At 35.3% G+C, this 9,560-nt stretch overlaps 1 pseudogene; it reads left to right on the top strand.

Moving 5' to 3' along the window:
* Window positions 1-3,554: 3,554 nt before the first annotated feature.
* Window positions 3,555-9,560, top strand: part of LOC102833960 — an 8,609-nt pseudogene continuing 2,603 nt past the window's right edge.

Below are 9,560 nucleotides of genomic sequence, written 5' to 3'. Positions count from 1 at the left end.
CACTTCTTCCAAAACAGATCTGTTAGTTCTTTTGTCAGTCCATGGCACTTTTAGTATTCTCCTCCAACACCACAACTCAAAGGCATCAATTATTCTACGATCTTCCTTTATATCGTGATTTTTCCACTGGTGGTTGCAGGAAACTGACACTCTGACCCTTATCTTTGATCCAGAGCTCTGGTGCAGTTTTGTGAGATCCACGTTTCTGGGTTTTCAGCCTCTCCCCCATGGGGCCTGTCTTATCTGACTCTGCTCTGCTGCCACCAGACCCGAGCTCACTTGCTACCTTGGTTATTAAAGTTTCTCTTATACTGGCATATGCTTTATTCTGTGGGTGAAAAAAAATTACAAACAGTTGCAGTTGAGTTGATTTTGATTCATGGAAACTCCGTATGTGTCAGCGCAGAATCCACTCTGTAGGATTTTTAATGGTTGATCTTTTAGAAGTAGATTTCCAAGCCATTGTTCTGAGGTGCTTCTGAGTGGACTTGAACCCCCAATCATTTGGAGAAGAATGTGTTAATCATATGTGTACCCAAGGACTCTTGCTCCTTTGAAACTGTCCTAAATTTAAACATTTGTATAATGGCCAGGGTGAAAACTGTACCATAGATAAAGAAATAAGGAGATTGTTTCTTTTCCTGCTCAGAATATCAGTAATTCCAGGTCTTTCTCTCTGTCACTCAACTCCCATCTCTACATAGATACCATTCAATTCTGCAAGCATATAAACCCTATGGTATTGAACATACTGCTGGGAAAGGCTTGAGTCTTACATTCTCTCTATATGGTCATTTAAGAAGGAGAAAAGGATATATCCACGTCTTTCCATATTTAAGTGCTATAGAAGGTATTTAACTGCTATAGAAGAAGTCTGTCTGACTATTTTGAATATTGTGATTGGTATTATCACCAAAAACACAGGAAGTGGAGAAAGGTAGCTGTTAAGTGCTTTAGAGTCCGTTCATACTTAAAACAGCCCTGTCTAGGAAATCTTTGTGGAAGCAAAATCTCATCCTACTTCTGAGGAGTGATTGATGGATTTGTACCACTGAATTTTTGGTTCATATTCTAGTGCTTATCCTACAAAGCCACCACCATGCTCCTGAGAAAATGGTTGTTGTTGTTATGTGCCGTGGAGTCGGTTCCGACTCATAGCGACCCTGCACAGGGTTTCCGAGGCTGTTAATCTTTACGGGAGCAGAATGCCTCATCTTTCTCCCGCGGAACCGCTGGTAGTTTCGAACTGCTGACCTTGCGGTTCACAGCCCGATTCGTAACCACTACGCTACCAAAGCTCCTTGAGAAAATGGTAGTTCCTCAAATAATCTATATAAATAATGCTATAATTTGAAGAAGGGGTAGGAGAAGAAATGTTATGTAAACCAACCCCAAACAAATAGATTAACAAAAACATTAAAATTACATAATGGTACCACCATTTTGAAATGCTCAAAGTGTTTTCAAACTCCTTGTGACTATGTTTTAATCTGCATGTATAAAGATTACAGTCTAAATAACAATATTGGGCAGCTCTACTCTGTCATTGTACAGGGTCGCTATGGGTCGAAACCGACTCGACGGCACTTAACAACAACAACAACTCTGTCATTTGGGTTGCTCTGAGTGGAAAATAGACTCTACATTATGTAAAAAAGCATAGCAATTTACATAAGAATAAACAACATAATAAAGCACAAATGCATGTCAAAAAGAGGAGTTAAATATTGAAAGCTGGAAGAGAAAGGTGGATTGATTCCAGTAGAGAAAAAAATGTTTAAAGTTACATTAGCTGGTAATAATGAGCAAATGGAATCCTTAGTTTATATAACTTTCATTATACAATGAAGGAAATATACCTACATATTTTGAAAGAAGCAACCTTTTTCCTATTTGAAAGAAGAAAGTTGTATTTCAGAAAACCAAAATGAAATTATCCCTCAGGAGAATTAAAATTTAGTCTCAAATTAAGTTCAAGATTTGATTAAGATCATCTACCTTTAGATTATGTGCCAGAAGAAAAACCAAATTGCATCTGGAGTGAAACCACTTTTTCCAAGGCTTCAAAACATCATTCTGATTTTACTTACAAAATAAATTACATTTGAAACAAAAATTACCAACTTTACCAAGATTTAAGGTCAAATGTTCAAAACGAAGAAAGCAAGCACACAAGGAAAACTTCTATAGGAGGAGTAGATATTATAGTTGAGAATGAAAACATTTTACAATAACTCTAACTAATAAATTTAAGGATATAATTGACAAGATGAGAAATATCAGCTGGATACAAAATTTCAGATTCAGAAAGACTATTTTTAAAATGAAAAAAAAAAAAAAAAGATAGTGTTTATTCTTAAAGGTGATAGAGTTAAAATTCGCCAAAGAAAAGTTTTGGAGGTGCTGGTACTACTCTATTTCTTGAACTAGTTGGTGGCTTCCTAGGTATGTTCCCTCTCTGAGGATTAAATAAATTGTGTATTTCCTGTGTGGGTGAAATATAAGGCTTTCTACTGCTGCAAAGATTTACAGCTTGGGAAACCCTATACAGTGTCTATATGAGTCGGAATCAACTCAAAGGCACTTAAGTAACAGAAACAACATTTCCTGTGCTATATTTCAGTTAAAAACTATTTTAAAAATATATAGACTAGTGTCTGAAATTTAAGAATGCATTATGTTTGAGTGAAAGGAGATAAACTATCAGCAATTTCTAAGTATGAATGCAATTTGTGGAGAGAGGCCCAATGAACTCAAGAAAAGGCACCTATAGTAATCACTATTGTGCTATTGTTAGGTGCCCTTGAGTTGGTGACAATTCTCTTCTGCTATTTTCTTGACCCTCTGCTTTACCAAGCATGATGCTCTTCCTCAACAACTGATCCCTCAGGATGATGAATCCAAAGTAAGTGAGATGAAGTCTCACCATCTTTGCTTCTAATGCTGAACTTCCTCCAAGATTGATGTATTTTATTGTTATAGCAGTTCTTGGTGTATTCTATATTCTTCACTATCACCATCATTCAAATGTGACAATTCTTATCAGTCTTCCTTTTACATTGTTCAATTTCCTATGTATAACAAGCAATTGAAAATACATGACTTGGTTCAGGTACACCTTAGTGATCAATAAATATTTATTAAGGTAAAGAATAAACTGTCTATTCATGCCTCCTACTGAAAAAGATCACACAAATGAAGACTGAGTAAGGAATCATAAACATTTATTATTTTCCTATGCTCTACAGGGTGGCTTCATCTTTTATACATAGGGAGAGTACAAATTCTATGGTATTTAGGTATTTACATTAGAAGAAAAGAAACACTCTTTCATATCTGACCCTACATTCATTAACATATGTTCTCTGGGGAAAAAAACAAAAAACTTTTCTCCTGCAATTCTAAAAAGAACATTATATCTATTTCCTACCTCATAGCTATACAGAACTTAAATAGTGTAAGTGCTGTCCAGGATTGTACAGATGGTGAATGTGTGGTAGTGTTGGGTTTAGTTTTCAGTATCATGTCAATATTCATATCACTTAAAATCAAACATGCGATTTAATAGCTCTTCAAGAGGTAACAGGTTCTACTTCTATCATTTTTCAAGGCAAGCCCGAACAGTCTCTTATTCTGATGTATTGACAGAAGAAAAGCTTAATTGCCTATTTGAGAACCACAGAGCTGAGTGAAATTTCCTCTTTCACCATTATAAATGAAGGACTCCTTTTAGGGTTTGATATATGCTACCAGTGTGGTTAGAATAAATATTTTAATAATATTTTAAGAAAAAGTCAAGACTTTTTTTTATTCTACTTCATAAAGAATTCACAAAGGCATCAGCTTAGAGAAAATAAAGACTAAATAATTGTGGTTGGGTTATATGCCAGAAAAATGGATCACTTATATATATGCATAATCACTCATTCAGCAAATAGAAAGATGCAGAGTTCCTGCTATTTGTAAATTAAATTATATGGCTCCCACAACTGCTCATAGTTTAATGGGAAAGGAGAATGCATATAAACACTAAAGTAAATGACAGTATAAAATGATTGCAGAAAAATACTAAGAGAAATTAACAATAAAGTGTATGATTAGAACTACCAATTGGATATTCACAGGAGTGATTATTGACAAGGAATTGTGGGATAAAGTGGCTCTAAAAGATGGCATCGAGCTGTATAGGAAGAGCAAAAGGACAGTGTTTTTTCTTCTTTTAAATGAGAGGATAACATATGAAAAAGCATGTGTATAGCAAGTTTTGAGGAGAGCAACAACAACTTCAACTAGCATAGAGACCAAAAAAAGAGACAAAGAAGATAGAAATGGAAAAACTCTTCAGGAAAAATCATTTATGTAAAGCTAATTAAGATGTTTGAATTTTAGACAAAATGGTATCATGAAAGTAAAAGAAAAAGCATACGCTTTGAAGTAGGCGAGACTTGGATTTGAATGCCAGACCTCTTAAATATTTATGAGCCTCTATATCTTCCTTATAACAAGAAGATAATAATATTATCATTTAGGTTTATTATCAGTCCTAAATATAATAAGTATAAAGTGGATAAGCCACATAAACCCTTAATACATGTTAAGACATAATCCCACTCTACCCTTTTATTCTCTCTGTAGTTGAGTGCTATAAAAATTTTTAGAGTAGACTAATGGTTTAATAATGATTGTTTTAGGAAGATAAGTCTGTTAGTAATTTGCAAGAAGTCTTGGAATAAAGGAAGCTTGATGGAAAACCATTTTCTTTGGGTGAGGGATTTGAATACCCTAAATTAAAATCATGTAATAATATTGATTCTCTGGGAGGAGCACACGGGCTCGGATTATCAAAGGAGTCTATATCTTCTTTGCTTGAAAAACTTAACAACCTATGTATGTGTCATAGCAGACTCTAGATTCTAAGAGACAAAGGAAGATAAATGAAAAAAATGTTAAATTATATTTGATGAAGAAATGAAAAATAACACTGAAATTTTAATCTTGCATAACTAACAGCATCATGATATTTCCAGAGAGAGGGGAATGAATTTGGAAGGAAAGGTTATAAGTTTGGCTTTAAAACTGCTGAGGGTGAGTTATTTTCCATAATTGATAAATAAAATCCTGGCTACATAGTTGGAGGTTTCCCTGGATTTAAGGTACAGGTCAGAGTCTGAGAGAAAAATGTTTAAGTGTGTGCTTCTCAAGTTGAACTTCTGACCAAGGGTTACCTAGTAGAATTTCATGGGGTAGAGAAATTCACAGATATAAATGGGATAGATTTGAGGAGCTTATTCCAAAATATGGAAAATGTTTTAGAATGTCTGCCATAATAAATAATTTTGCACATATACAAAGAAGTTTTGTGAGATAGAAGAGAAAGTCTGCAAACATTTTAAAGATAAGACATTGGATGGAATATATCTATTACTTCATTGTTGTTACTAGGAGTAATTAAAAAAAGAAAATTATTAGAAAAGTGCCAAAGTAGAAGGTAAGTTTTCTAACAGCATGGAAGTAAAATGAAACAAAGCAAAGCAAGAAAATAAATAAAAGTAAAACAGAGAAGCAAATGCTTAGGTTTATACATTCCCAGAGTTATAAGGGAAGTGAGAAGTAGAAGAAGATACAGTTAAGGAAAAGATGACAAAAAGGCAAGTATATATACCAAAAAAATGATGTGTCAAATATCTAAAAAAGAAAAAGAATTTTAAGAATAACCTGTCAATTCTGTCAACTGAAGCAAAGGAGTCAACAGAAAATGAAGAAAAGTCACTGGACATTAAAGTCCTCTTTCTAAACAAGTTTTATGGTGATGTTGCAATGTTCAGTTTGTATGTAGGCTTTTGAATTGTGTTCTAGAATAAGGCTTAATGCAGAAACTTTTCTACTGTAGCCAGCCCTTCAAGAGACCAATAATCAATCATAAATGTGAAATCCCTTAGACAGAGCATTTATTTTAAGTGTTTTTCTCTCTTCATCACAGTAGCATGTAGCATCTTTTGCTCCAAATCTTAGAATCTGACAATTGTATCCACTTCAGACTCAATTAGAAATTGACTAACAATGACAATGGAATAATTTATCATCTTGAAACTTAACACTGTAGAGCTAAGGATGGAACAAATAATTTTTTTTGTTTTTAAAAAAGCAGCTAAAATAATAAAAGTTCTAATATTTAGCTACCAATATTAACCAAAAAAATTTTAAAAAAGGGGGTGGGGAGATAGTAAATCTATTAATTATTATTAAAATTGTTGTTGTTGGATACAGAAAATAAAACATCACTCTCAATTTTTTGAACTACTATAACTTTAAATCTATAGTAAAAGCACTATAGGAAGCCACTGCATTAGAAATAAAACATTCACTTTGCTTAATGTTCATGTAGCCCGTTTGTCCAAAAAAGTACAAATGTATATGGCAGAGGTTGAGCAGCAATCATTAAACTAGAAGAGCCTTCCAGTCCTCCTTTTATTGTAACTTGTGCAAGTGTCTCCACAAACAATTGACCCTACTAGGCCTCAGTTGAATGATTTGTGATAAGTCATTATAAAACCAATTGCTGGTGAGCCAATTCCAATTTATGGCAACCACATGCATTTCAGAGTATAACGGTGCTCTACAGAAGTCTCTTAGTGCAAACTGCTAAGCAGTCAACTATTAGCTCAAAATACACATGAGGTTATCATGAATCAGAAGTAACTCTACATCAACTGACAGCAACAATGACTGATAATTATTTTTCTTTCACATACTTGTTTCTTCATATAAACCTTTCTTCACATACTATTTATGAGGATTATACATGATAGCATCTGTGAATGTGCTTAGCATATGGTAAGCATTCAGTAGGGTTAGTCTGAGTTCTTTCCCACTCAACGATATAACCTACTATGTAGTACTTTAGACATTCATGTTCAATAAACACCAGAGAGAGAGAGAGAGATTTGTAGTTATTGAGAAAAAGACCATTCTTATTAGATTTTAAAACTACTGAGAGGCTCATTTTGTGTGGTGGCAGCCTTGTGTTCTGCTTTTCTTCACCTGCTCCGGACCTCTGCTGGGCAATAATATCTAAGAGACCTACAGCTGGCATTGATCATCACACCACCTTCTCCTGTGTGGATATCTTCCAGGATGGGAAAGTGGAGACTGATCAGGGCAAAGGAACCATGCCAAGCTATGCCACTTTTACTTACACCGGATGACTGATTGGTTATGCTGCAAAGAATCAAGTTGCCATGTATCCCACTAACATTGCTTTTGATACCAAACGTTTGAATGGAAAAAGATTTGATGGCGCTGTTGTCCACCTGATATGAAGCAGTGGCCATTCATGGTGGTGAATGATGCAGGCAGGCACAAGGTCCAAGTAGAATATAAGGGATAGACCAAAAGTTTCTATCCAGAAGAATTGTCCTCTATGGTTCTAACAAAGATGAAGGAAATTGCAGACACCTACTTTCGGAAATCCTGTACAGGGTCACTATGAGTCAGAACTGACTCTACGGTACTTAACAACAACCAACAACCTTGGAAATACTGTTTCCAATGCATTTGTCACTGTACCAGCCTACTTTAATGACTCCCAGCATCAGGCCACCAAAGATACTGGAACTACTCCTGGCCTAAATGATCTCAGGATTATCAATGAGCCAATAGCTGTTGCTATTGCCTATGGCATAGACAAAAAGGTTGGTGCTGAAAGAAATGTGTTGATCTTTAACTTAGGAGGAGGCACTTTTGATGTGTCAATCCTCAATATTGAGGATGGAATCTTTGAGGTAAAACTACAGCTAGAGACACTCAATTAAGTGGAGAAGACATTGACCACCAAATGGTCAACCATCTTTTGCTGAGATTAAGTGCAAGCATAAGAAGGATATTAGTGCAAATTAGAGGGTGATCAGCCACCTCTGCACTGCTTGTGAATGTGCAGAGCACACCCTCTCTTCTAGGACAAGGCCAGAATTGAGATTGATTCTCTGTATGAAGGTATTTCTTCCATTTGCTTTAGCATCTGTATGCTGGAGAGCAAGTTTTAGAGTCTCTTCTGACATCCATTTTGGTCTTTTCCTTCTTTCTTGTCTTCTTAATGACCTTTTGATTCTTCCTGTATGATGTTCTTAATGTCATCCCACAATTCTTCTGGTCTTTGATCTTTATTGTCTAATTCATCAAATTTGTTCTTCAGGTTATCTCTAAATTCAGGTGGAACCTAAGCAAGGTCACAATTTGACTCTCATGGACTTGCTTTCATTTTCTTCAGTGTCAGTCTGAATTTTCATATGAGTAATAGATGGTCTGTTCCACAACCTGTCCCTGGCCTTGTTTGGACTGATGATATGGAGCTTTTCCACCATCTCTATCCACCGTTGTAGTCAATTTGATTTCTTTGTATTCCATCTGGTGAGGTCCATATGTATAGTCAACTTTGATGCTGTTTAAAAAAGGTATTTGAAATGAGCAAATCATTGGTCTTGCAAAATTCTATCAAGTGATCTCCAGTATCATTTCTATCACTAAGGTCATATTTTCCAACTATTAATCCTTCCTCTTTGTTTCCAACCTTTGCTTTCTAATCACCAATGATTACCAATACATCTTAATTTCATGTTTGATCAATTTCAGACTGAAGAATTTGGTAGAGTTCTTCAATATCATCCTTACTGGCTTTAGTGGTTAGGGCATAAATTTGAATAATAGTGGTATTAACTGGTCTTCCATGTAGACACATGGATATTATCCTATCTGAAGAGAAAATTTAAAAGCTCAGCTCGAGAAGACAAAGTCAAATATTATAAAAAGAAGTGCAAAGACCTGGAGGTAGAAAACCAAAAGGGAAGAACTCAATCAGCATTTCTCAACATGAGGGAACTGATGAAAAAATTCAAGCCTCGACTTGCATTATTGAAGGATTCTCTGGGAAAATAATTGAATGATGCAGAAAGCAGCAAATGAAGATGGAAGTAGTACACAAAGTCATTTTATCAAAAGGAAATGGTCAATGTCCAATCATTTCAAGAGACAGCATATGATCTATAGTGAATGATACTGAAAGAAGAAGTCCAAGGTGCACTGAAGGCATTGACAAAGAACAAGGCACAAGGAACTGATGGAATACAAATTGAAATCATTCAGCAAAGCAATGTGCACTTGATTCACTCATTCATCTATGTCAAGAAATTTGGAAGACAACTACCTGGCCAACTGACTGAAAGGGATCTGTGTTTGTGCCCATTCCAAAGAGGGGTGACCCAACAGAATGTGGAAACCATAGTAAAATCTCATTGATATTCCAGGCAAGTTTTACTAAAGGTAATACAGAAATGATTGCAAGCATACATTGACAGACAAATTCCTGAGGTTCAAGCCAGATTCAGAAGAGGATGTGGAACAAGGGATATCGTTACTAATGTCTGATGGCTCTTGGCAGAAAGCAGAGAACATCAGAAAGATGTTTACCTGTTCTTTGTTGATTATGCAAAGGCTTTTGATTGTGTGGATCATGACAAGCTATGGACAACATTGTGAAGTATGAGTATTCTGGAACACTTAATTGT

The sequence above is a fragment of the Chrysochloris asiatica genome, unplaced genomic scaffold (genome assembly GCF_000296735.1).
Source record: "Chrysochloris asiatica unplaced genomic scaffold, ChrAsi1.0 scaffold00191, whole genome shotgun sequence".
NCBI lineage: Eukaryota > Metazoa > Chordata > Mammalia > Afrosoricida > Chrysochloridae > Chrysochloris > Chrysochloris asiatica.
The sequence above is the reverse complement of the archived record's forward strand: the minus strand, read 5'-3'. Positions and strand labels throughout refer to the sequence as shown.